Consider the following 27,872-nt stretch of genomic DNA (forward strand, 5'->3'; position numbering starts at 1 on the left):
TTGAAGCAACCAAATCTATCATACTCACTACCTCCTCTTTATCGTCTTTCTGACTTGTGTCTGTGGAGGATCTACAAGCTACCATTGACTCATGAAACCCATCACAGTCTCCTGAGAATCCATAACCCCAATCTCTACAAATCCATTATGAAATCAGTAGGTTTCACACCCATATTCCTATCTCTTCTCAATAACTCCATCAGAACCATAGGAGTCCCAGCTCAGTTACAATTGCATACATCAGACCTCTTCTTAAAAATCCCAGAGCTGTCCCATGCAACCCCACCAGCTATCTCAAAAACCCTTTTCATCTTAAAACATGTGAACACATTCAAATACGGTAAACATTACATGGAATTGAATCACTTCCTGGATGTCATGATTCGCAGTTTCCGCCCCTTTTGGATTTCATGGTTCATCAGGCACCGCAATATCATACCTGCTATCCTACCAACATGGCTGACACCAGAGAAACGCTGCTGTCTAGTGTTTACGCAAGACTTGTTGCTTCCTAGAAAAGAGGCACGCCCCGCGGCTCTATGTGTCTCAACGCTAACCTTCCGAGTACCTGGCAAGTACTTTCCTAACTTCCCTTCATCTTCCGTGCTGCTCCTCCGATAGTTATCGGTCCCAAATTCCTTCCTGGTGTGCCTATCTTGCTCTTGGCGCTCCTGACTGAGGGTCTGCCTATTGCTCTCACTCCCCGGGCCTTCGCTCCTGTCCTTCGGTGCTCTCACACTGCTTGCTGCACTCTGTGAGCATTACTACTCCTCCCTGGTTCCTAGATCCATCCCGGGGATTTACGGTTACTCACCTTACCTTCCTGGAATACTGAACGTTTACCTTCTCTCCGAGGCTGGTGTCCCATCTACACACTGGAGGCAGAGGATACCCGACCATACCTGTATAAGTCCCGAACATCCAGGAACAAAGAAAGACCTCCAAGAAAGAAAACAACACAGGACAAACAGGTGAGACAAGGGCCAGAGTGTGACACTGGATATGGCACAGCAAATATCTAGAATTTACAGGAGTACAGAATCTGTTCTGAGCTCCATTTGGGATACCCTTAAAAGCAATGCAGATACAAGGAGTGCCCTCATACTGCTGGATATTTCAGCCGCTTTTGGCACTATCAGTCACAAGATCCTCGTAAAAGGACAAAGTTATTTATATTAAGGTCACAGCTTCAAACTGGATCACCTGCTTCCTCATGATTGGAATGGAAACATCTATCTTAGACCCCTACAATTCCCAACCGTTCCCACTTACCTGCAAGAGACCTCAAAACAAAAAGGGAGGCATGAGGAAAACTAGACTCAACCCATTGAAAAGGTTGTAAACATATGAACAAGACAAAAATGCTTGTGGGTCTAAATTGTTTCAATAGGGTACGGTCACCAGTTCCAATCGGTTTGCATCTGACTAAATTCTGTATCCATTCTGTGCAAACTTAATTCAGCAACCAACGGCAATCACAATTTCAAAATCAAGTATACAACTATAAAAACACTTCAAAAGACAGTCACAATATACAAAACATCTAAGGTTGATAAAGTGGTACATGCTGTGCAATATTGTGCCAAATTGGCACACGAATCATTAATTTGAAACTCATTCATCCTAATTTTACTACACAAACAAAACCCAACATGTTTCTTTTCTCTGTGTCTGGTATTCTATTGACATTCTAGGAAACTTCATCAGGGGGTGAGCTGTCTTTTCTGTGCCAATAAAAGCAGTGAATATAGCTTCCTTTCCCCTTCTTTTTAGTCAAACATTGACTCCAATTTCTTCACCATATTGCGAGAAGGTCTGATTGCTTCTACTGGACCAAAAGTACACTCCTGAAACAATAGGAGCATTGGTTTTAATATACCATATGTCCAAAAGATAACTAATATCTGGACTACAGAAATTGTACTGTATTCTGTATGATTACATTTAATTTGTAACAATCTTAATGATAAGTACAACTCTACCAGAGACATGCTCTGTATCACATGTCAGAGATGTCACTGATGCCTACTATCTCGGGGATTGTCTCCATATACTGCCAAAAGTTATGTTGCAGTCTCGCCACTTGCAAATTAGAATGACTGATTTTGACTCATCCTTACACTTGCAGTATGAGGAAGTGTACCTCAATCTAAAGTATACACTTGATCGCCTCAGTCTAATCAATGGTCTTAATGGTTCAGCACCAGGTATGGAGGTTGTGAATCCATGCATTGTTAACCGTCTCTGATGTTACAGACTAGCTCCAATTCCCTATGTTACCTGCCTCTGCTAGGGCCTTACATCAATGAAGAGATGCCACATCGCATCTATTTGGTCACTTACCGACTTCTAGATCAGTGATGCTTGTGGAACAGTATTCTTCCAGAATAAAGAAACTGCTTAAAACAGCAGGCTAACGGTCATCACCGTTTGAGTCCAAAAACTGCCACCTAAATAGACAAAAAACAATGGAGGTTCTAACATAGATGTCCACTGTTGCTACTCTCATTCCTAATACCCAAACTGCATGCTGTATATCCTGAGGCAGACTGAGCGTTATTACCAGATAATGGTGTCTACTTACCCCAATGTATTCATTCAACTCAGTGATTCCACAAACACCATCTGCCCCTTTACTGCTGTATTGCGAACTTGGATTCCACAGCGGTACTAATCCACATGAGGTTTAATGCCATTGATGCGAAAGGCAGTCAAAAACAAATGGTTCACTGTTACGAAGTTCCCATATGTACACTTGGCGTATTCGTTGGTACCAAACACGTTAGCCCCACTCACCGTTATTTCCTTCGACCAGTAGTATAATCCATGCTCAACTAGGTGGAACAACAACACAAGCCTCTTGATCTCTGTCCGGCATATGTAACACCATCTTTGGTGCCTTATTTTCCATGAAGGACACACTGGTATGCAGTCCGGACCAACGCTGTCTCTACGCGAGTCCTCTTTCTTTCTTCATTGCAGAGGTCTCGGTTCCTTTATGTGTTGTCGAAACGATTTGTGTCTCGATGCATTACCATGGAAATCACATGCTTCACAGGGCATTGGCAAAGGTGTAGCCAGTCCTTTTTTCGAATTACTGTGTGAACCACTCATGCCATGGGGTTAGCAACACTGAGCTTGTGCTCTGTCATGGTTCCCTACATCATGTCAGATATCTGCAAAGTTGCAGTTGCTCGGATACTCTTCTTATTTGAAACTACTAGTGTCAGACAATGACCTAACCTGTGGCAAATGTGTGTACCCAATTCATTGTCAGGTGTTTAGCTGTAGCAGTTGTTTAACATCCATGGCTACAACATCAATATTGACCTACGTACAGTGTACTTAAACATATTTTAAACTTACCTGCGCCAAGGTTAGTTTTCTGACTAATCAATGTTTTCAGTCAGGACTTTTTCAATGATTTTGGCCAACAAAAATTAGTAGTTGTTCCTTTCTCAATAGTTTCCTCTTGTCGAGGTTAACATCTGTCCCTGTTTTAAGTTTGTATAATACTGTCCAACTTATTTATTTAGGTCAATGTAGGAATTCAATCCAGTGACCGACCAGGGGAGCATTGAGAATGCGATTTCTTATGCAACTTCTGTGTTCAATTATCCTTGTTTTAATTTTTCTCTCTGTTTTCCTGATATATCATTTTTTACAGGGGCACCAAATCCCATATATGACCATAGTTGAATTACAGTTGGTGAAGCATGATTGTTTCCATGGTTTCGGGAGACCAATATCGATCTCAGTATTCTTCATGGTTAATTGATAACAAGAACAAGTTCCACAAGGATAGTGTCCATTTAGTTAGGGCATGCCCCATTTTTCTGGTAATGTCTTCTGTATTGATAGCTTATATCATTTCTCGTTATCTGATCTTTCAGATGTTTACTTCTTCTAAACACCATTATTGGTTTACTGGGTGGATTTGCACCTTTTTCTAAGATTTGCAGTTCGCTTTGATGACTATAGGTATATACAAACACCAGTTTCTCTTCTCCTTTATCTGTTGACTGTGGTTCTTTATACTACAGCAGCGCATCGCGGTTATTGTTGTTAGCTCTTTTGAGAGCTTGATATGTAGGCTCGTTGGATACCCGCAGTGGTGTAGCTTTTTCGTTAACTTGCCAGCCCGTTCTTTGAAGTCTCGTTTCTTCATACTGTTCCTTTTTAAATGTAGGAATTGGCTCAATGGAAGGTTGTCTCTCATGTGGCATGGATGAAAGCTATCATAATGGAGTAGCGAATTGAGATTGGTTGGTTTATGGAAAGGTTTCACATAAAGTGTTTTACCGTCTTCCTCAACAGTGATAGTGATATCAAGAAAATTCAATACTTTTTTACAGGAGTTGGATTTGAATTTCAAAAATCTATCTTGTTGGTTAATCCAATTGCATAACCGTTGTACCTCTGTCTCACTGCCCGACCATATAACCAAGATGTCATCTATATAGCATCTGCACGCATGTATGTGTTTCATGTACGGATTCATCTCACTGTAGATCTTGTGGATTTTCAAATGCTTCCATGTATAAATTGGATATACTAGGTGGAAGGGCTGTCCCATGGCTGTTCCACATATCTGCCGATAGAACCCTCCGTTAAAGTGGAAATAGCTTTCTGTGAGTGTCAGTTCAGCACACCACAACACAACACAAAGGAGACAGGTGTCGTAGTTTTCTGTTTGTTCTTGGAGAAATCTTTCTTCTAACATCTCTACCGTTGCCCTTTGACGAATGCTTGTGTATAGGGCTACGACATCAAAACCCACCAGCATTTCTTTTTCTGGGTCAAAATTCATGCCCTCCACCTCTTTGATGTTTTGGGTGGTGTCCCGTATGTATGATGACATCTTGCGTACTATGGGTTGTAGAAATGCATCAACAAATCTCGACAGGGGTTCTAGAATTGAATCCACTCCCAAGACTATTGGTCGACCAAGGGGGATGCTGAAGAGATTTGTGAATTTTGCACAGTATGCAAAATTGTGGTGTCCTGGGTTTATCCCTTATCAGAAATGCTGCTTCTTTGGGGGACACCCAACCCCTTTGTTTGGCTTTTTTAATCTTGATGGTCATTCTTTTCTGTAGTTGTGCTGTGGGGTCATTGGTCAGTCATTTGTAACAGCTCGCATCTGATAGTTGCTTCTCGCATTCCCTCACATAAGCCTTTCAGTCTTGTATAACGATTGCACCACCCTTATCGGATTTACAGATTACAATAGTCTTATATTTTAAAAGATTTTTCATGGCTACCTTTTCCAAGTTGCTGGTGTTGTCAAAGGTTGAAGTCTTAGCAGTCTGTTTTTCTAATTGTTCTATATCACAGAGGACTCTACTCTTATGGATAAAACAGAAACAACTATCTTAGACCGCTACAATTCTCAACTGTTCCCACTTAACTGCAAAAGACCCCAAGTATTCACACTATCACTTCTACTATCAGGAACTACATGACAGCTCTGCTAGACTTCATCAACAGATATGGTATCTCCTGTGACATCAACATGGATACACACAATCTGCACTTTTGTTAACAACCAACACCCAAAACACCAGACAGTAAATATTAATTTCCACAGTTAGAGGCATGGGTGACAGCAAATGGACTAAAACCCAATTATAGCAAATCAGAACGGATGCTCTGTAATCCTACAAGTCTGACTTCACCACAATCCTTTTGCCTGAGGAGATGGGTCCCTGCCCAAAACTGTGAACCACAGTACAGAATCTTGAAAGCACAATGGACAATACCCTCACTTTTGTTGTGTAGATCAATGCCTTTGTCAGAAGTTGATTCACCCAGCTGCACATACTATGCTGCACCTTACTTACTTAACATTCAACCATAGGGACATGGCCATAATTCCTCTAATGCTATCCAAACTAGACTATGCAAACAACCTCTTTCTCAGACTCCCAGATTGCATGACAAGGAATCTTCAAAGATTTACACATTTGGCAGCACAAATACTTTTTAGACTGTAGCAATTTGAAACATATCATACCAGCATCATATATTATAGAAGGACTGTGCACACAAAAAATGTTCAACTCTGCACTCCCGCCAGAATACTTAGGTCAAGCAATGCTGCAATAGTATTAGACTCTAACTTCAAAAAACACATGACAAGGCAGATTCTCTTTTTCAGTTTTGGCCACAAAAGTCTTGAATATCATATCCAAGCATTCATGTCTGGAAGTGAATCACTTGACTCTGAGGTCAGCTCAGGATTTGCCTATTCAACCAGCAACTTTTGAAGGAATGAAAAGTAATAACAACCAACTAAAATCTATGTTCCAGAAACCTAATTGTGAATGTCTTCACACTACAATCCATGGAAAATCAATTTGATTAATGGGTCTTCTGCTCAGTGACACTGGTCTACTCCAGAATCTCAGTGAAATCTAAAATCAAGTACATGGAAGCGACAGTACATTAACAGCCCTCCCCCTGTCCATCCAACCCTCTAAATCTTCAACTGATGCCACACTACTAAGACCTCTTGCAAACTTACACTTCCCACTCCACATGAGATGGCTGACTATGTTCAACAACAAGGAAACCAAGACATGTTGTCTTATGTAACATGCTTCAAGCAATTGGCTAAGGAGGCAGATTGGTCCCAGTAGGCCTGCTTTACCTTGTCTCGTCAAGGGTTAAACGAGGAAATCAAGGATGAATTGGCTAGAGTAGCCCGTCCAGGTTCTTTCCAGGCTTTGATAGAGTTGTCTCTACACATTGATTTTCAAATTCAAGAGAGAATGGCAGAGAAATGAAAGACAAAAATAGTTCCACCAAATATTCCTGTGGATTATCCTAGCCCTAAGGAAACAACCACTCCACACCCCTCTGATCCTGAACCCATGCAACTAGGCTCCTTGCATGGTCCAATCTCGCCTCAAGAAAGGATTCGTAAGATCAACAACGGACTCTGTATGTATTGTGCTTCTGATAAACATCTTGTACAAAATTGTCCGATAACTCCGCCTAGGCGTTCGAGAAATGCCAACTCTCGATCTTGAACGGAGCCGAGCTTCGGGAGAAAGGTACTTGCTCAGCTTCTTCTCCTTCCTTGAAATGTCTTCATCAAAACACCTTGGTGGTTCTACAAGCATTGTTGTCTTCCACCAAAAAAGAGAGACATTCCATCCTGGCCCTAGTTGATTGTGGTGCTGTCGGAATATTCGTGGACCATGAGTGGGGCTTAAAACACAACATTGCTCAAGAATCCAAAGAAACAATCCAGGCAGTCGAAGGGATAGATGGGAAACCATTGTCTTCTGGACCCATAACCCAGCAAACCACAGAACTATTACTCTCAATAAATTATCATCAGGAGATGCTTCGTTTTTATATCATAAATGCAGCTCATTAGCCAATGGTTCTGGGCATGCCCTGGCTTCAAAAACACAACCTATACATTAATTGGGCGGCCGGATCCTTATTTCTAGCTTCCGAATTCTGTCTGTTTCATTGTTTGCCCCAGAATATTTTACAGACCACATCCCCGGAATCCCGGATCCCTGAACAACCTTCTACATGTGTTTCCAACATTACCCAAGTTCCGGAGATTTACCAACAATACTCAGATGTTTTTTTGACAGCCATTGTTCAATCACTACCGCCCCATCAACCAGAAGATTGTGTCATTGATACTGAAGCCTCTGCAGTTATACCATTTGGAAGGATGTTTATTCTTTCTGAGCAGGAGAATCTCGCCAATGGAACCATCTGTCCTTCTAAGTCTCCTGCTGGTGCCTCTTTGTTCTTTGTGCCCAAAAAGAACACCCAGGAACTCCGACCATGTCTGGACTATCGGGGCCTTAACCAATGCACTCTCAAGGACCGCTATTCTTTACCACTCATTTCAGACATATTGGAAGCAGTACGTGCAGCTGTAATATTTACCAAACTTGACTTACGCGGCACTTACCATTTCATCCGCATAAAGGAAGGTGATGAGTGGAAGACCGCCTTCAGGACGCCCTTTGGTCACTTTGAATACATGGTTATGCCATTTGGCCTTGCTAACGCTCCCGCGTTTTTTCAGCGCTTCATGGACAGAGTCTTTTCAGATATGCTGTTCCTCTTTGTCATTGTTTACCGGGATGACATATTGATATATTCCAACGACCCCAAAGTACATCAAGAACATGTGACCTTGGTTCTGCAACACCTGTGAGAGAATAAACTGCTGGCCAAACCAGAAAAATGTATCTTGACTGCCCCAACAGTTCATTACCTGGGATTTGTTTTAAGTTCCAAAGGAATAGAAACGGATCCTGCCAAGGTGGACTCAATCCTTGCATGGCCGGCCCCTACAACAGTAAAACAGATTCAATCTTTCCTGGGCCTTGCAAACTTTTATAGGAAATTCATTCCAACATTTTCTGCCATTGTATACCCTGTAGTTGCATTGTTAAAGAAAGATATTCCTTTCAACTGGTCTGTTGCTCAAGAGACTGCCTTTCAGGAACTAAAGCAATGTTTTTCTCAAGGTCCCGTCCTGGCTCAACCTGACATTAATAAACCCTTCCTGGTGGAAACCGATGCTTCAGATTACGCTATTGGGGCAGTGTTAAAACAAGAATCCGAGGACAAAGAGGAACATCCCATTGCTTACCTATCTCGAACTTTGAATCCCAGTGAGGCCCATTATTCAGTCCTGGAGAAGGAATTGCTCGCCATCCGGCAGGCCTTTACTGAGTGGCGTCATCTGCTTCTGGTGTCAAATTCCCGGTTCAAGTGCAAACTGATCACAGGAACTTACAGGTCCTGCAATCCCTGGAGTGTAGGAACAGTCGTCAGACTCGATGGGCTTTCTTTTTTGCCCATTATCAGTTTTGCATTCATCACGTACCCAAAACTACCAACATTATCGCTCATGCCTTCTCCAGACGCCCTGATTACGAACCAGTTGAGGCACATGCCTTTCCTAAGATGTTTCCTGACACTGTTTTCGTGGCCCAGTCCAGCTCTTTGTTGGATAATGACCATGCTGAGACACCCCTTTCTGATCTCTGGAAGGATTATACCAAGCACAATCAATGGTCCCTAGTTAACTACTCAGACCCTGAGAACCAAGATTTTAAATCTCTGTCATGACACCTTCCATTCTGGGCATAGGGGCATTACAGCCACTCTCCATCTCATCCAGAGACATTTTTGGTGGCCTAGAATGATTGATGGGGTGAAAGCATATATCCAAGCCTGCGCTGTCTGCAGTCAGAACAAGTGCGCCAATAGAAAACCTGCCGGTCTTCTCCATCAACCCACATTGCCAGACCGTCCTTGGGAAATAATTGCCACCGATATTATTATGGAATTACCTCCCTCCAAGGGTTTCACTACCATTATGGTCACCATCGATCTGTTATCCCATATGGCCCACTTCACTCCCTTGTATAAACTACCTTCAGCACAAGAAATGGCAGGGATAATTTTTAACCACATCTTTAGACTGCATGGCCTCCCTTCCAAGATCATTTCAGACAGTGGCCTCAGTACATATCCCGATTTTGCAAGCATCTGTGTCAGATGTTAGGTATTCAACGTGCATTATCTTCAGGCTACCATCCTCAATCCAATGGGATAACCGAATGAGTAAATCAGACCCTAGAACAATATTTACGATGTTTTGCTGCCAAGGTCCTGGATGACTGGTCAGTCTTAATTCCATTTGCGGAGTTTGCATAAAACAACTCTGACCAATCTGCTATCAAGACAAGCTCTTTCTTTTGCAATAAAGAATTCCCTCCATCTGTCCTGCCAACACTCCTACCTCATTCCATCCCAGTCCTTCGGTTGATTCCTGGATTGAACATCTGGTCACTGTACATAAGGATGTTAAGAATCATTTGGAAAAAGCCAGAATGGATGTTAAAAGACATGTTGATATCCGGAGGAGACCTGGTCCCGTGTATGTCATTGGCGAGAAGGTCTGGCATTCCTCTAAACTCTTGCCTCGACACCTGCGTCCCAACAAATTGGCCGCTTAATTCTACGGGCCCTTTTCCATCAAGGAAACCATTAACCCAGTGGCATACCGACTTCAGTTAGCCGAAACCTCGAAGAAGATACATCCTGTTTTTCACACTTCCTTGCTTAAACCTTATTCCCAATCCACCAGATCAGCTCATCGACCTACCCCTGTGGTCGTCAATGATCAGATTGAATTTGAGGCCTCCAGGATATGTGATTCCAGATATAGAAGAGGTCGACTACAGTACTTGGTGGAATGGAAAGGTTATCCCCCCAGCGAATGAACATGTGAACTGGTGTCCAACATGAATGCCCCCGGTTTGGTACAGAGATTCTATCTAACCCATCCAGGTAAACCTGGTGAATCGAGGCTTAAGAGAGGGCATGCTGTCATGATTTGCCGTTTCTGCCCCTTGTCCATCAGGCACCGCAACGTCGTACCTGCTATCCTACCAACATGGCCTACACCAGAGAAACGCTGCTGTCTAGTGTTTATGTAAGACTTGTTGCTGCCTAGAAAACAGACACTCCCCCGCAGCTCAGCGCATCTCAATGCTAACCTTCTGAGTACCCGGCAAGTGCATTCCTAAATTCCATTCATCTTCCGTGTTACTCCTCTGATAGTTATCAGTCCCAAATTCCTTCCTAGTGTGCTTATCTTGCTCCTGGCGCTCCCGCCTGATGGTCCGCCCATTCCTCTCTCTCCCCGGGCCTTCGGTCCTGTCCTTCTGTGCTCGCACACTGCTTGGTGCACTCCACAAGCTTTACTACTCCTCCCTGGTTCCTAGATCCATCCTGGGCATTGACCGTTACTCACCTTACCTTCCTGGAATACTGAACGTTTACCTTCTCTCCGAGGCTGGTGTCCCATCTACACACTGGAGGCAGAGGATACCCGACCATACCTGTATAAGTCCAGAGAATCCATGAACAAAGAAAGACATCCAAGAAAGAAAACAACACAGGACAAACAGGTGAGACAAGGGCCAGAGTGTGACACTGGATGAGGCACAGCTAATATCTAGAATTTACAGGAGTACAGAATCTGTTCTGCGTTCCATCTGGGATACCCTTAAAAGCAATGCAGATACTAGGAGTGCCCACATACTGCTGGATATTTCAGATATTTCAGCCTCTTTTGACACTATCAGTGACAAGATCCTTGTAAAAGGACAAAGCTATTTATATTAAGGTCACAGCTTCAAACTGGATCACCTGCTTCCTCATGGTTAGAACAGAAACATCTATCATAGAACCTTACAATTCCCAACTGTTCCCACTTACCTGCAAAAGACCACAAGTATCCACATTCTCACTTCTACTTTCAGCATCTACATGACAGCCCTGCTAGATTTCATCAACAGATATGGTATATCCTGCGACAACATCAAAACAAAAAGGGAGGCATGAGGAAAACTAGACTCAACCCATTTAAAAGGTTGTACACATATGAACAAGATAATAATGCCTGTGGGTCTAAATTGTTTCAAGAGGGTACGGGTCACCAGTTCTAATCGGTTTGCATCTGACTAAATTCTGTATTCATTCTGTGCAAACTTAATTCAGCAACCAATGGCAATCACAATTTCAAAATCAAGTATAAAACTATAAAAACACTTCAAAAGACAGACACAATATACAAACACGTCTAAGGTTGATAATGTGGTACATGCTGGGCAATATTGTGTCCAAATTGACACACGAGTCATTCATTTGAAACTCATTCATCCTAATTTTACTACACAGTTCACCCCATGATGAATGTTCCTAGAACAGCTGCTGTTCTAGGAACATTCATCAAGGGGTGAACTGTCTTTTCTGTGCCAATGAAAGCAGTGAATGTAGCTTCCTTTCCCCTTCTTTGTACTCAAATATTGACTCCAATTTCTTCACCATATTGTGAGAAGTTCTTATTGCTTCTACTGGACCAAAATACACTCTTGAAACAATAGGAGCATTTGTTTTAATATACCATTTGTCCAAAAGATAATTAATATCTGGACTACATACATTTTACTGTATTCTGTATGATTACATTTAATTTGTAACAATCTTAATGATAAGTACAACTCTACCAGAGACATGCTCTGTATCACATGTGAGAGATGGCACTGATGCCTACTACCTTGGGGATTGTCTCCATATACTGCCAAAGGTTATGTTTCAGTCTCCCACTTGCAAATTAGAATGATCTTGACTCATCCTTACACTTGCAGTATGAGGAAGTGTACCTCAATCTAAAGTAAACACTTGATCACCTCACTCTAATCAATGGTCTTCATGGTTCAGCACCAGGTATGGAGGTTGTGAATCTATGCATTGTTAACCGGCTCTGATGTTACAGACTATCTCCTATTCCCTATATTTACTGCCTCTGCTAGGGCCTTACACCAATGAAGAGATGCCATGTTGCATCTATGCGGTCACTTACTGACTTCTAGATCAGTGACGCTTGTGGAACAGTATTCTTCCAGAATAAAGAAACCGCTTAACACAGCAAGCTAACGGTCATCACCGTTTCAGTCCAAAAACCGCCATCTAAATAGACAGAAAACAATGGAGGTTCTAACATAGATGAACACTGTTGCTACTCTCATTCCTAATACCCAAACTGCATGATCTATATCCTGAGGCAGACCGAGCGTTATTACCCGATAATGGTGTCTACTTATCCCAACGTATTCATTCAACTCACCGATTCCACAAACACCATCTGCCCCTTTACTGGTGTATTGTGAACTCGGATTCCAGGGTGGTACTAATCCACATGAGGTTTAATGTCATTGATGCGAAAGGCAGTCAAAAACAAATGGTTCACTGTTACGAAGTTCCCATTTGTACACTTGCCGTATTCGTTGGTACCAAACACTTGGAGCCCCACTCACCGTTATTGCCTTCGACCAGTAGTATAATCCATGCTCGACTAGGTGGAACGACAACACAAGCCTCTTGATCTCTGTTCGGCATATGTAACACCATCTTTGGTGCATAAGTGCTGTTTTATTTTCCATGAAGGAGACACTGGTATGCAGTCCGGACCAACGCTGTCTCTATGCGAGTCCTCTTTTTTTCTTCATTGCCGAGGTCTCGGTTCCTTTATGTGTTGTCGATTCGATTTGTGTCTCGATGCATTACCATGGAAATCACATGCTCCACAGGGCCTTGGCTAAGGTGTAGCCAGTCCTTTTTTCGAATTACTGAGTCAACCACTCGTGCCATGGGGTTAGCAATGCTGAGCTTGTGCTCGATCGTGGTTCCCTACATCATGTCAGATATCTGCAAAGTTGCAGTTGCCCGGATACTCTTCATATTTGAAACTACTAGTGTCAGACAATGAACTAATCGGTGGCAAATGTGTGTACCCAATTCATTATCAGGTGTTTAGCTGTAGCATTTGTTTAACATCCATGGCTACAACATCTATGTTGACATACTTACAGTGTACTTAAACAGATTTTCAACTTCCTCACCCCAAGGTTAGTTTTCTGAGCAATCAATGTTTTCAGTCAGGTCTTTTTCAATGATTTTGGCCAACAAAAATTAGTAGTTGTTCCTTTCTCAATAGTTTCCTCTTGTCGAGGTTAACATCCGTCCCTGTTTTAAGTTTGTATAATACTGTCCATCTTATTTCTTCAGGTCAATGTAGGAATTCAATCCAGTGACCGACCAGGGGAGCATTGAGAATGTGATTTCTTATGCAACTTCTGTGTTCAATTATCCTTGTTTTAATTTTTCTCTCTGTTTTCCTGATATATCATTTTTTACAGGGGCACCAAATCCCATATATGACCATAGTTGAATTACAGTTGGTGAAGCATGATTGTTTCCATGGTTTCGGGAGACCAATATCGATCTCAGTATTCTTCATGGTTAATTGATAACAAGAACAAGTTCCACAAGGATAGTGTCCATTTAGTTAGGGCATGCCCCATTTTTCTCGTAATGTCTGCTGTATTGATAGCTTATATCATTTCTCGTTATCTGATCTTTCAGATTTTTACTTCTTCTAAACACCACTATTGGTTTACTGGGTGGATTTGCACCTTTTTCTAAGATTTCCAGTTCTTATTGATGGCTATAGGTATTTACAAACACCAGTTTCTTTTCTCCTTTATCTGTTGACTGTGGTTCTTTATACTCCAGCACTGCATCGTGGTTATTGTTGCTAGCTCTTTTGAGAGCTTGATATGTAAGGTGCGTTGGATACCCTCGGTGGAGTAGCTTTTTCCTTAACTTGCCAGCCCCTTCTTTGAAGTCTCGTTTCTTCGTACCGTTCCTTTTTAAATGTAGGAATTGGCCCAATGGAAGGTTGTCTCTCACGTGGCATGGATGAAAGCTATCATAATGGAGTAGCGAACTGTGATTGGTCGGTTTATGGAAAGGTTTCACATAAAGTGTTGTACCCTCTTCCTCAACAGTGATAGTGATATCAAGAAAATTCAATTCTTTTTTACAGGAGTTGGATGTGAATTTCAAAAATCTATCTTCTTGGTTAATCCAATTTCATAACTGTTGTACCTCTGTCTCACTGCCCTACCATTTAACCAAGATGTCATCTATATAGCGTCTGCACGCATGTATGTGTTTCAAGTACGGATTTGTCTCACTGTAGATCTTGTGGATTTTCAAATGCTTCCATGTATACATTGGCTACACTAGGTGGAAGGGCTGCCCCATGGCTGTTCCATGTATCTGCCAATAGCAACCCTCTGTTAAAGTGGAAACAGCTTTCCGTGAGTGTCAGTTCAGCACACCACAACACAACACAAAGGAGACAGGTGTTGTAGTTTTCTGTTTGTTCTTGGAGTAGTCTTTCTTCTAACATCTCTACCATTGCCCTTTGACGAATGCTTGTATATAGGGCTACGACATCAAAACCCACCAACATTTCTTTTTTTGGGTCAACATTCATGCACTCCACCTCTTTGATGATTTGGGTGGTGTCCTGTATGTATGATGACATCTTGCATACTAGGGGTTGTAGAAATGGGTCAACACATCTCGACAGGGGTTCTAGAATTGAATTCACTCTCAAGACTATTGGGTGACCAGGGGGATGCTGAACAGATTTGTGAATTTTGCACAGTATGCACAATTGTGGTGTCGTGGGTTTTCCATTATCAGAAATTCTGCTTCTTTGAGGGACACCCAACCCCTTTGTTTGGCTTTTTTGATCTTGATGGTAATGCTTTTCTGTAGTCGTGCTGTGGGGTCATTGGTCAGTCATTCGTAGCAGCTCGGATCTGATAGTTGCTTCTCGCATTCCCACACGTAAGCCTTTCAGTCTTGTATAATGATTACACCACCCTTATCGGATTTACAGATTACAATAGTCTTATTTCTTAAAAGATGTGTCATGGCTACCTTTTCCTAGTTGCTGGTGTTGTCAAAGGTTGAAGTCTCAGCAGTCTGTTTTTCTAATTGTTCTATATCACAGAGGACTCTACTCTCATGGGTAGAACAGAAACAACAATCTTAGACCCCTACAATTCTCAACTGTTCCCACTTAACTGCAAAAGACCCCAAGTATTCACACTCTCACATCTAGTATCAGCAACTACATGGCAGCTATGCTAGACTTCATCAACAGATATGGTATCTCCTGTGACAACAACATGGATACACACTATCTGCACTTTTGTTAACAACCATCACCCAACACAACAGACATTAAAATTAATTTCCACATTTAGAGGCATGGGTGACAGCAAATGGACAAAAACTCAAGTATAGCAAATCAGAACTGCTGCTCTGTAATCCTACAGGTCTGACTTCACCACAATCCTTTTGCCTGAGGAAATGGACCCTTGCCCAAAACTGTGAACCACAGTACAGAATATTGAAAGCACAATGGACAATACCCTCACTTTTGTTGTGTAGATCAATGCCTTTGTCAGAAGCTCATTCGCCCAGCTGCACATACTATGCTGCGCCTTACTTACTTAACATTCACCCATAGGGACATGGCCATAATTCCTCTTATGCTATCCAAACTAGACTATGCAAACAACCTCTTTCTCAGACACCCAGATTGCATGACAAGGAATCTTCAAAGAGTTACACATTTGGCAGCACAAATACTTTTTAGACTGTAGCAATTTGAAACATATCATACCAGAATCATATATTATAGAAGGACTGTGCACCCAAAAAATGTTCAACTCTGCACTCCCGCCAGAATACTTAGGTCAAGCAATGCTGCAATACTATTACACTCTAATTTCAAAAAACACATGACAAGGCAGATTCTCTTTTTCAGTTTTGGCCACAAAACTCTTGAATATCATATCCAAACATTCATGTCTGGAAGTGAATCACTTGACTCTGAGGTCAGCTCAGGCTTTGCCTATTGAACCAACAACATTTGAAGGAATGAAAGGTAATAACAACCAACTAAAATCTATGTTCCAGAAACCTAATTGTGAATGTCTTCACACTACAATCCATGGAAAATCAATTTGATTAATGGATCTTCTGCTCAGTGACACTGGTCCACTCCAGAATCTCAGTGAAATCTAAAATCAAGTACATGGAAGTGACAGTACATTAACAGCCCTCCCCCTGTCCATCCAACCCTCTAATCCTTCAACTGATGCCACACTACTAAGACCTCTTGCAAACTTACACTTCCCACTCCACATGAGATGGCTGACTATGTCCAGCTACTACAAATAAGCATTGTGTCAATTCTGCACTCCACACCCAGGGGGCTGCCCATACAGCTAACTTGTCTTGATCAGTTCCAATCACAAAGAAAATAGAAATGTTCATATTGGCACACAGGCAATGTGTTGTTTCGTCTGGCATTCCTTAACACCACAGTTTTCCAAATATGCCTTCCCACTATGTGACTAAAACAGCCAGCCCACTTCTCCTACATAGCAATTTGCAACGAGGCCAACATTATTGGTAGATGGCCACTTTATCAGACCACTTCACATGCATACATATACTGTATTTCTTTGTATGTAAAGTACTTTTACATGATATCAGCTCACATCTCATTTTCATGTAGTAGGTGTGTGGACATTACCTAAGAAAATGCATATGCAGACTGAAAATTTAAAGTTGAATGCTAAGTATTTATTTATTGTTTTAGATGTGCCCGAAGAAGATTTCTTTTGTTGGAGATTTGTGAATATTTTGGCTGGAGAATTATGTGAGACAACTGCTCACAATGACATCATTTCCTAAAGTAGCAGTCCATTGACAAGGACATTGTGGAGGAAAGTGGAACAACATTATTCAGCATTTACCTGGGCATAAAAGAAGTGGAGAAAACCGGGACAAGATGACATAAAATCTTGGAGGAAATTAACTTGGCTACACGAAAGGAACCAAACTAATAAAAACAAATTGAAAGTCGATTTGTTGAATCAACCAGTTTTATTTCCAAGATGTCACATAGTTTTATTATGCTTGGCAGTCTGTAACTCAAGGATGTTCGGAATTGCACATCACTGTAAAGGAAATCGTACACCATTTAAAGTAAAAGGATTTACCTTTAATTTTATGTTAGAACATGGCCTATCTTGTGCATGGAACCACACCATTAAGAGTAACAGTTGTTGCAGAGCCGTGGAGGTGTTTGGTGTGAAAAACTGTACTGCTGTGATTACCCTTGCAGGGCCTCATTACACGGAAGGCGGTAAGGGTTAATGGTACCGGTGACCGTTAACCCTTACCGCCTTACTACGAGGTCCCTTTGCGGGTTGGTACTTTAACGCCTGCTTTTTAGCAGGCGTTAAAAACCAACCCGCAAAGGGACCACGGTGCTAATTACGGTACCGCAATTTGTGCTAATAGCACCTTGGTCCACCGCCTACCGTGTAATGAGGCCCTATCACTTAAACTCATGCCATGGGAGGAGCTTGGTACGGGAGTACATGGATCAACATTATTGCACCAGGGAAGTGCTTGAAATAGCAGTTGTCATAGACCCGTGCTGGTGTTTGGCTCAGAAAAATCTACTGTTTTGTTTATCCTAGCTGATTATCACTCTAAATCACACCCTGAGAGGAGCTTGGTACAAGACTACCAGAATCGACAATCTCATGCCAGTAAAGACTGCAGAGCACAGTTGTCGACAAATGCATGACAGCAAAGCACAGTGGTCGTATATAGCACAGCAAGGGGAGAATGTGACGTTTGAGCAAGAAACAACTTATAGATGAGTGTTAATGTAACTTTATTTTTGATCGGTATGATCAAATATGCCAACATATAATTTACAAACAATATAGAGTTGCCCACACCCAAGAGCAAATTCAAGCTAACAAAATCAAACGCAATTGCTGTTGCACCTACCTCTTGTCTAACCTGTGTACACTCAAACTGAGACTTCAATCTGACAAATGTAGAGGGGATGTGGTAACATGACCGATTGCTTCTCCACCCTTGCAAATGGTTACCCATTTGAAATTTGAAACACCAACTATATCCCAAAGGGGCAAGTTTAACAAAAATTACAGATTATTTTGAAAAGAATCCTAAGCAACTGCGTGGGCCCCTTACAAAAAATCCCGAATTGACCTTGCAAATCATTTGGACCTGGAGATAGATCGTCCTCCTTTTTGAGGGATGTCACCCCTGATCACACTGGAGTAGCAGAGAGAAACCCTCTAACAATGTTGAATATTACACACGTTGGCTGGTTTAATAGATGGGTTAAACAGCACCAGGGAGGTGCATAATTCTTAAACACATGCAAGGTGACACAAATATTGGGTTCAATGGATTTGGAAAACTCCTGATGCAAACATTTTATTCTGGCTCCCTCAGCCCTAAGAGCACTGCATTTGGTCTCAACATCGTTGGTGGAAAGGTATGAACAAATTTTCAAGGAAATTAACAATCAAGCAGCTACCTTGGCCACAGAAAAGCATCTATGAAATCAACTGTTGTTCACCAAGTTAATCACCATAAGCAATTGAAAGTTTGTTGAAGGGGGAGGTACCACCTGGTGACCTGATTGTGACGCAACATGAGAGTATACAATCATCTCCGAAAGAAGTTGAAAATATGTTTTTTATTTTGTTATCTCCAGCACTGAAGACTTCCCACGGGATGGGTGTTACTTGATGAGAACTAACACCTCGCTAGGAAACTGCACTATGATGAGACCTAGAAATAAAAGTACAATCAAACAGAAATAAACAGCAACTTAATTTAAAGCTAAAGAAACTGTCTCCTCAAATCTGTGTGCCAGGTATTAAAGATTGTGAGATAGTTGTGGCTAGCAACAGAAGTGTAAATGAAAATTAAATACAAAACAGCGGGTCAGCAACCAAGCCAACATAAGAAAAAATTGTATAGAAGATTGAGAGACCCCTGCTAAATAGTAGTCTCCTGACCATGTGGACACAGACAACTAATAAAAGGACTTACTTCAGCAGGAAAATGTTTCTTCCCTGGGGCCAACATGCAACTGAGGGCCTACATCCAGTTTCAACTATTAAAGAGCTATTGGGGAAACACGTATCTGGAGAAGTTCTAAATTTGAGTTTGAAACATGATAAAGTGGGGAAGGGAATAGCAAAGATTGTTAAAACTATCTATGTGATTTAGCAACCTCAGAAAATGCCATCAAGGCTATGTGCTCACAAAGTCCCCAGTGATGAAAATACAAATACTGTGCAAGTGATCATTGAAGATATCTTGGCTACAATACAGTTACGCTTAATCTATCACTCATGTTGGCAGTGATGCATTTGTTCCAGATGATGCAACTCATTTCAATGGCGGATATGTGTCTTTTAGAATGTTCAGTTTGCAAAGATCCTAGAGTGGTAAAAATGTACTAGACTTTACCCCAACGGATACAAATGATACTAGACAATATGCAAAATCTCTCAGTATACAATTTTGATGTGATAACTTTAACAAAGAAAAACAAATATATACTCCAAAAACGTACTTTCAAAGAAAACAAACCTAGATGGGTTAAAATGAACAACTATGCAGCAGCTTTGTCCCCAAACAATGGTTCTAGAACTGCAGATAATGAGAAAAATGCTGGGGAGTGGAGACTCTACAATCCACCTGAGGATTGGTCCTGGCTTCCGGCTACGCTTGCACAAAAGAACAGACTTTGTTCCTGATCAAAAATAATTATCTGATTGGAGTTCTTATCATAGAATCTGAGAGGGTATGCTACATTTCTCTCAAAAGAGAATAGTACGAAATCAAAATTGCTTCTCTGCCCAAAAATGCAGGGAAAGGTGTGGGGGCAATTTCTGGAAGCTCTAGTTATGGAACATAAACCACAGGCCCCACAATGTAAAATAATTCTATTGATGAACATATACGTTTCAGAATTACCAAAAAAGGGATTAACTTCGACTAAAAAATTAACAGTGATTTTGGAGAATTGAGTTACTTCTCAGACTCTCCCATCATCTGTGGTAGAGGCCTCAATGCAAAATGTCCAAGTAATACTACAGAGGATAAAGCAGTGGAAGGGATGTTAGAAAGCATATCCCGGTAGAATCACTACTACAAAAGAGAAGCCATGAGAATGGTCACTTCTGGGTTGAATTCTTCCAAAACGGGATTTTAGTCATACTTAACGGCAGAAAAAACAACATCATTACTGGAAGGTATTCAATAAGAGATCAAAATTCTAACCCATTGGTCAATACTGTTTCTGTGTCCGTAAAACAACACCTTACAAATAGAGGATACGCCTTGCAGTGACCATTCTTTCCTAACATTAACATTGATATGGAATTGGTTGACTCCTAAAAGCAGCACACAACTAGGTGCTTTAAAAACGAATTCTCAAGAAATGAGGAGTGTCTCATTAAAATGAAATCTTAGTGTGGCCGGATATAACATTGCAAATTTAATGCTTCTATGCATAACAGTTTTCTGACTCCAAGAAATGTCTCATTTTGAACCACCGTGGAGAAATCAGAGTACATAAATACTCTGCTGGATTCAAACCACAGCTTCTTTTTCCCTAGCTTGCCTCAGTAGGGCATCCTGATCTCTATTGTTTATGAATTGTGCGGAAATGGGACAGAGTGCCTGGTTTGTGCGTTGGCGCCAAGAAGCGATGTGTGTGATCCACCGTGAAGAAGGGAGGGTGCATAGGTTTTTTTAACACATTGCGACAGAAGTGCTCCACAAACCTCTCCATGTTGCCATTCGGACAGAGCTTAGGAACCACCACAATTCATATGTTGTTCCACCTTGAATGGATTTACAGCTCATCCCATTTGGGTAGCACTGCTTTAAGCTCCTTGCTCATGGACTTGATCGAATTGTACATGGCCTCACAGTCGTATTCTATTGTCCAGTGCAGTCCTCTTCCTCATTTATTCGTTTGCTCTCCTTGGCCATCTTAGCTTTCATTGATCTTATGTAAGTGGTTCATTGCTGAGAAGCCCTCCTGCATGCGCTGAAATATCAGATTTGGAGAATCTTTTGGGGCGATTAGGCTGTAACAGGGTCTTAGGCAGGGTTCTGGCAAATGTGTCGAGCCTGTCCTGCTTCTTGCCAGCGCGGCGCAACATCCCCAGAGATGTTGCACAGCACCTTCCACCACGACAGCTACTATCAGCAAGGAGTCCAGGAAAATCATTTGTATATAAGGTGTGTATATAGTGCTGCATACACACCTGTGCTGGCAGACTGGTGTCATATGGAACACGGGGGACAAGAGATGGATTGCAGGTTTTTATTGGCAAGCTGACAGAACCCTTGGCACCCACCTGCATCTGTTCCACCACTCGGGTATGGTCCTCCTCAGCATGGCATGCTCTCTCCAAGACCCCACCAGTAGGTAGAAATCTGGAGTCAAGGGAGGACATGGTAGGTATCTCCACAGCACTGATCACACTCTCTAAGAACAGCTCAGGCCTCCAGGCAAAAAAAAAGCAAATGTGCAGCCCCCCTGGGGTCTCCAATGCTAGATGTACTCCCTGTGTATGGAGAGCCAATGATGCAGCCTAGTGTAGAGCCTCAAATGATTTCCTGTCCCTGGCGCTGGCACATAACAACCAGGCGCACAGCAGACAGGTGGAGCTGCCAAGCGGGAGAGGATAGGAAGGGGAGATCAGTGAGTGATGGGGCTCCTAAGGCACAGGTAATGGCTGCCACAATGGTGTCAGTCCCCTGGACTCAAAAGGCAGAGTACCACTCCCCCCCGGGTCATCAGGGATGTTAATGGTGCACTGCCACCCCCTAATTCATAAAGCTGTGGAGACTGATGCAGCCTGGATCCTTTGTCACAGAAAGCATACCAGAGCTCCAACAGAAGGCCCCTCACATTCCCGGACTCCTCCCGCAGCTAGCAGGAGCAGCGCCGATAGGTGGCCATTGCTTCTTGTCAGGTTGAGAGTCAATGCGTTGCAGAGCACAGGCTTTAAGCTACCACAGTCTTATGTGGCTCACAGCTCCCACGAAACAAGGATTTTCTGGTCAAGAAAGGATGTTAGGGATCTAAAAGAATACCTGCAACAATGGATGATTTTTGACCAATATTGTTGGCTGGAACGAAAGAAAGGCTCAACATATGCCTCATGGCATTGGTGAGGGAATTCAGAACTTGGGTGCAAAATACTAAACTTTAGCTTTGGGAGCATGCAGCATTTACCCCATTAAATCAAATGAAATGGGCTTCTTGAAAAATGTGCTAGGTTTGCCCAAGAGTACACCCACTGTCCCACTATATATTGGGTCGGGCTACAGTCTGTCTAGTATTTGGCTGGGTCAAGCATGTTCTTGTTCGTGTTCTGGCTGAGGATTAACACAAATGACGATCTGTGCTTTCTAAAAATGTTTTAATAGAAATGTGTACCCAAACAGAAGGGTTCCATGTAATTTCAACAATGTAAATTGCTTCGATGCAATTTACTTTGTTGAAATTACTTTGCTTCTCCTTGCACCACCACCCCAATACTCTCCCTACCCTCATTTCACCCCTTACACCACAAACATATGTACATCTCAAAATGTTTTTCGAAGTAATTTCCATGAAGTAAATTACATCGAAGTAATATGCTTCCTTGAGACCACCGGATAAGAACAAAAGGCATGCAGTGGCAATGGATGCTTTTATTAAGTCACTACTACACAAACTGGATTTGGGATATTTCTGGAATGATAATGTACCTATGTATGGTGATTCGTCTGTATAGATCAAGAAAGCTTTTGAAATTTGGTGCTTAGTGCACTTCTCTCTAATGCTAACATGGGACTCAAGATGGAAGCAACCAATGCATTAAATCATCGTGGGGCTACGAGGCGTTTTTTCAACTGAATGTGTATCCTCGGAAATGTGCACTTTATTTACGCTTCGGATTTGATATTCTGCCAGTGACAAGTGTTGTATCCACATGACAGAAGTCCAGCCTAAATATCTGCACTTTATGCACTTTAGATGATGAAACATTTGCACATCTTTTATATTACTGTACATTCAGGGGACATTTAAGGAAAAGGCTTCTTACCTCATATGTTGTCTAACACAAGATCCCATCTTCATTTGAGCATTTGTATTTTTTAGATCAACTAATTATTTGGAGGCGATTCATGTGGTGTCTAATTTCTTACATTGCACTTGGCACTGTCCCAACATACATGTGAACAGGAATATAGCTGTGTAATGTGCTTCATTCACATATTGTATTGCATACATTTATGTACTAAAAATTGCATTTAAGCACAGGAGACTAAGGGCCGGATTCAGAGCTCATGCAAACTATAATGTTGAAAGCTGACCTTCTCACCTCCAGTTTCCAGCACCACCATTCTGGGGTGGGTGTAAATACTGGAGGGGAAATGTTGTGCTTCCCAGCAGCAAAATCTGCACAAACATACCGTATACATAGAAACATGTGCTCCAGTGGCACTGCAAGCATTTTTTTAAAGTATTTTTCTTAGCATTTCCATTGGTACATACAAACAAACAAAGAACCTCCCTTTCCTCCCACCCAACTACCCTCCCCCCCAGATCACAGTTCCCTTGATCTTTCCATCTCGTAGACATCATCCTGAGTCACATGGTTCAAATTTCCATAATTTCAGTGCCTGAGGTTCACATAATGTCCAGCAAACAAATGTTTTGCGGGAACCTTTACAGCATAAAATTGCTTCTTAAATGCTCCAACATCACTCCCCAATCACTCCTAAATACACCACGCTTCCCCTGAATACCTTTGTGCAGCCAAATGTTTTTGCGCCTTGAAACACTTGTGTATAGGCGCGTTACAAATGCCATATCATATCATATCATATCATATTGTCAGGGGTCCACACTTTTCCAATTTTTTGCAAGCACAAACTACAAAGCTATTGACATATACATTAGTGCTTTCTTTGTTGGTTTCAGAATTTGACCTAGCTCAGAGCCAAGCAGTCTACATATACTCTCACCCACTGACAGAGATCCTAATCTCTTGTACATACTCTTCATTTGTGTTTTAACATGCTGCCAAATGCCCTTAAACCTTGGACATTCCCACCAAATGTATTTCCAGTCCTCCTCCGCCCTACATCCCCTCCAACCTTCAGATGACTTTGTATTATACATTTGATGCAGCCTTTGAGGTGTATAATGTCACTGAGTCATTATGTTCTACCACATCTCTCTTAATTGTAGTGAGCAAGACTGTTTCGGAATATGTCTCCACAGTTTTTCCCATTTCTCCTGTGGAATTCCTTCCTCGAGCGTTCCCTCCATGCCGTTTGATAGGGCCAAGTGTTTTGGGTATTACATCTGATAAAATTGCAACACCAATTGTCAATTTCCTGTATGGGTAGTTATACATGTCTCAAAATGTGTTAAAGGTCTAATTGCAGCTTGCCTGTTTTCACATTGCATCAGCCAGTGTCTCATCTGACTATATTCAAATGTGTCTGGCTTTTTTAAACCCAAATGTCTTTTGCATATTTCGAATGTTGCTATATCTCCTTCACTTGTCTTGTCTGCTAACTTCAAACAACCTGTTTCTTCCATTGGCTGAAAGTCCCTTTTGGCAGTCCCGGGGAGAATTGAGGATACTTTGTAAATGGAATTGGACATGTCAATAAGTGACCCCTCTTCAGATATCGGTCCTATAAGTCACACGCTGTCCTCAAGCAGTCTTCAATTTTCTGGTAGCCAAAGAAGACCCGCCAATGATACCCCTGCCACCACTCTATCCATATGTGCCCAAATGTTTCCACTGCTATTAGTGAACCATTCACGGATCACCCGCAACTGAGCTGCTTCATATTACTACTCATACTTAGAATGCCTAATCCTCCTCTACCCATAGGGTTCATTAACATCTCAAGGGAAACTCTCAGATAAATAAATGTTGTTATCATTGTATTGACTGTTTTGAGGGGAAAAAAAACCTCAATAATGGCTGTATGAAACAGGGAGAATGTATGCATGTTAAGTGTTTGTTCCCTCGAGAGACCCAACCCCATAAATTCAGATTTTATCACATTAATTTTAAGGCCTGACAATTTCTCCTGTTCTTCCTATAATGTTAACAATACTGGAATCGACGTTTCAGGTTAATTCAAAGTCATTAACATATCATCTACATACGCTGCTGTCTTATGCATTTTCACCCCAAAAGAATCCCCTTTATGGCATTATTTTGATGAATCGAAAATAAAAAGGGTTCCAAATAAATTGGATATTATAAGGGGGGAGTGGACAACCTTGTCTTGTCCTTTGTTCGATATTTATAACATTCAACAGGCTTAGTTTAATGGGAAGGCACATTGCAGGGTCCTTATAATTGACCTCTACCATTTGTTTAAATCTCAAAACCCATGTGTTTCATTGTCTCGAATAGGTAGGGCCATTTGACTCTATGGAATGCCTTTTCAGCATCTAAGGACACCAACATTGTGGGGGCACTTTTAATTGCCACTTTCTCTTTCAGGTGTATCACCATTCTTGTGTTATCCCATGTTTATCCCCCCAGTATAAATCCAGATTGGTTCTGACCTATCAGAGATGGAAGGTTATATTTACATTTTTTGGCTAGATTCCCTGTATACATTTTAGCGTCAATATTCAACAATGCTATAGGTCAGTAAGAACTGCAGAGTATCGAGTCTTTATTTGGTTTCCCCAATAAGGTCACATTTGCTTCTGTCATTGATCAGATTATACTCCCACTATATTGAAACAAATTAAGCAAGTTTGTTAATATAGGAACTATTTCTTTTTTGAAAGTCTTATAAAAGCAGCTGAAAATCCATCATGGCCAGGCACCTTATATATAGGGAGGCCCCTTATTGCTTTTTCCACACTTCCTCTCTTACATCTCCATCCAACATCTCCCTATCACCCACAGTTACTTGTGGAATCTGTAATTACTTCAGGTACCCCTTAATTGCTACTAAATCTGGACATTCCATGGAATACAATCGTTCATAATATGACACAAAGGATTGCACAGTATCCTCTGTTACTGTGACTATAGACCCATCGGTCTGTTTTATCCCATTAATATGGAGATTGAAGTATTGTTGTTTCAATTGCCTTTCCAGTTTATTAGCTTTAACATACCAGCGTTTTTTTTTAATACTAAGTAGGGATTTCACAGCCCTTGTAGTACGAAGTAAATCTAATTGTCTGCTAGCATCTTTTAATTTTTTATACCCTTCTCTACTTTTTTCTCCACCAGTTACTTTTGAGACTTGATTAGAGTATCTTCCCATTTTCTTTCCAGGACATCCCTTTGTTTAGATTGTATCACCTGAAGTTGGATCATTTCACCTCTAATGACTGCTTTAAACACATCCCACCCATTAATCATGGTCATCTCCTCTGAAATATTGGTTTAAAAGCATTGATTAATTTTCACTCATAATGTTTCTTGTGAAACAACATCTTGTACCACCTCTGACGGGAGAGACCATAACCATAATCGGCTTCTCAGTTTCCAACCCCATAGGGTAACCCTCATGGGGACATGATCAGGCAAAGAAATTGGATCTGCTCTATATCTACCAGTGCACCTATCGTTACCGGAGTACCCCACACATAGTCAATTCTTAAAAATGTATGGTGCACTTGTGCATCCGCTCTCATTCTCTTTTTTATCCCTCCAGAGGTTCTTCAAAGTCATATTAAAAAAACGTTCTTTCAACGTTTCGAAGGACCCACCCCTTTCCCACTGTGTAAGCGATTATGTCTCTCCTTAGGTGTCAAGCTAGATTAAAATCACCAGTCAGTAATATTTCCCCCTCAGCAAACCATTCTAGCTTCTCTAATACTGTGTGTAGAAACTCTTCTTGACCATAGTTAGAAGCATACAGTGTACCTAAAGTCATGACCCTGACCCCCCTGATTAGTTGTATAAAAAGATAACTACCACTAGGGTCTATCATTGTGCCACATACCTTAGCTTCTAACGTATCTCTAAAACCAGTCATGACTCCGACCGACTTCCCCTTCGCATTAGCCTGAAAAATCTGTGAGAATTGATGCAATCTAAATCTGGGTTTGTCTTCCCTCTGAATATGAGTTTCCTGAAGCAGAACTATATCGACAAGCCCCCTCTTTCTCTGCATCTCTAGCTTTTTCCTCTTCATTGGGGTATTCTGACCACATATATCATGGGACATTACTTTTATGGACAGTACTTTTATTGCTGTCATAAATTTGTATAGGTTAATGTCCGTATGGACTACATGTTTGGATAGTCCAACAAAACCCCTTCCAACAAGGCTGTGATCTGTTCCCCTCCCAACCCTTCCCCTCCCTCCTAACTCAAATCCCCCTCTTCCTCCCAGCCCCCCACTCCGGAACATGGACCAGGCGTCCTATGACTCATCCCAATACTTCTTGGAAGCTGGCCCATGTTCAAACCCGAAAATTACTACGAGAGAATTAACCTATCAATGATTCCAATACCAAACCAATA

This window comes from Ambystoma mexicanum, chromosome 6p, assembly GCF_040938575.1.
Source record: "Ambystoma mexicanum isolate Mex_15411 chromosome 6p, UKY_AmexF1_1, whole genome shotgun sequence".
Lineage (NCBI taxonomy): Eukaryota > Metazoa > Chordata > Amphibia > Caudata > Ambystomatidae > Ambystoma > Ambystoma mexicanum.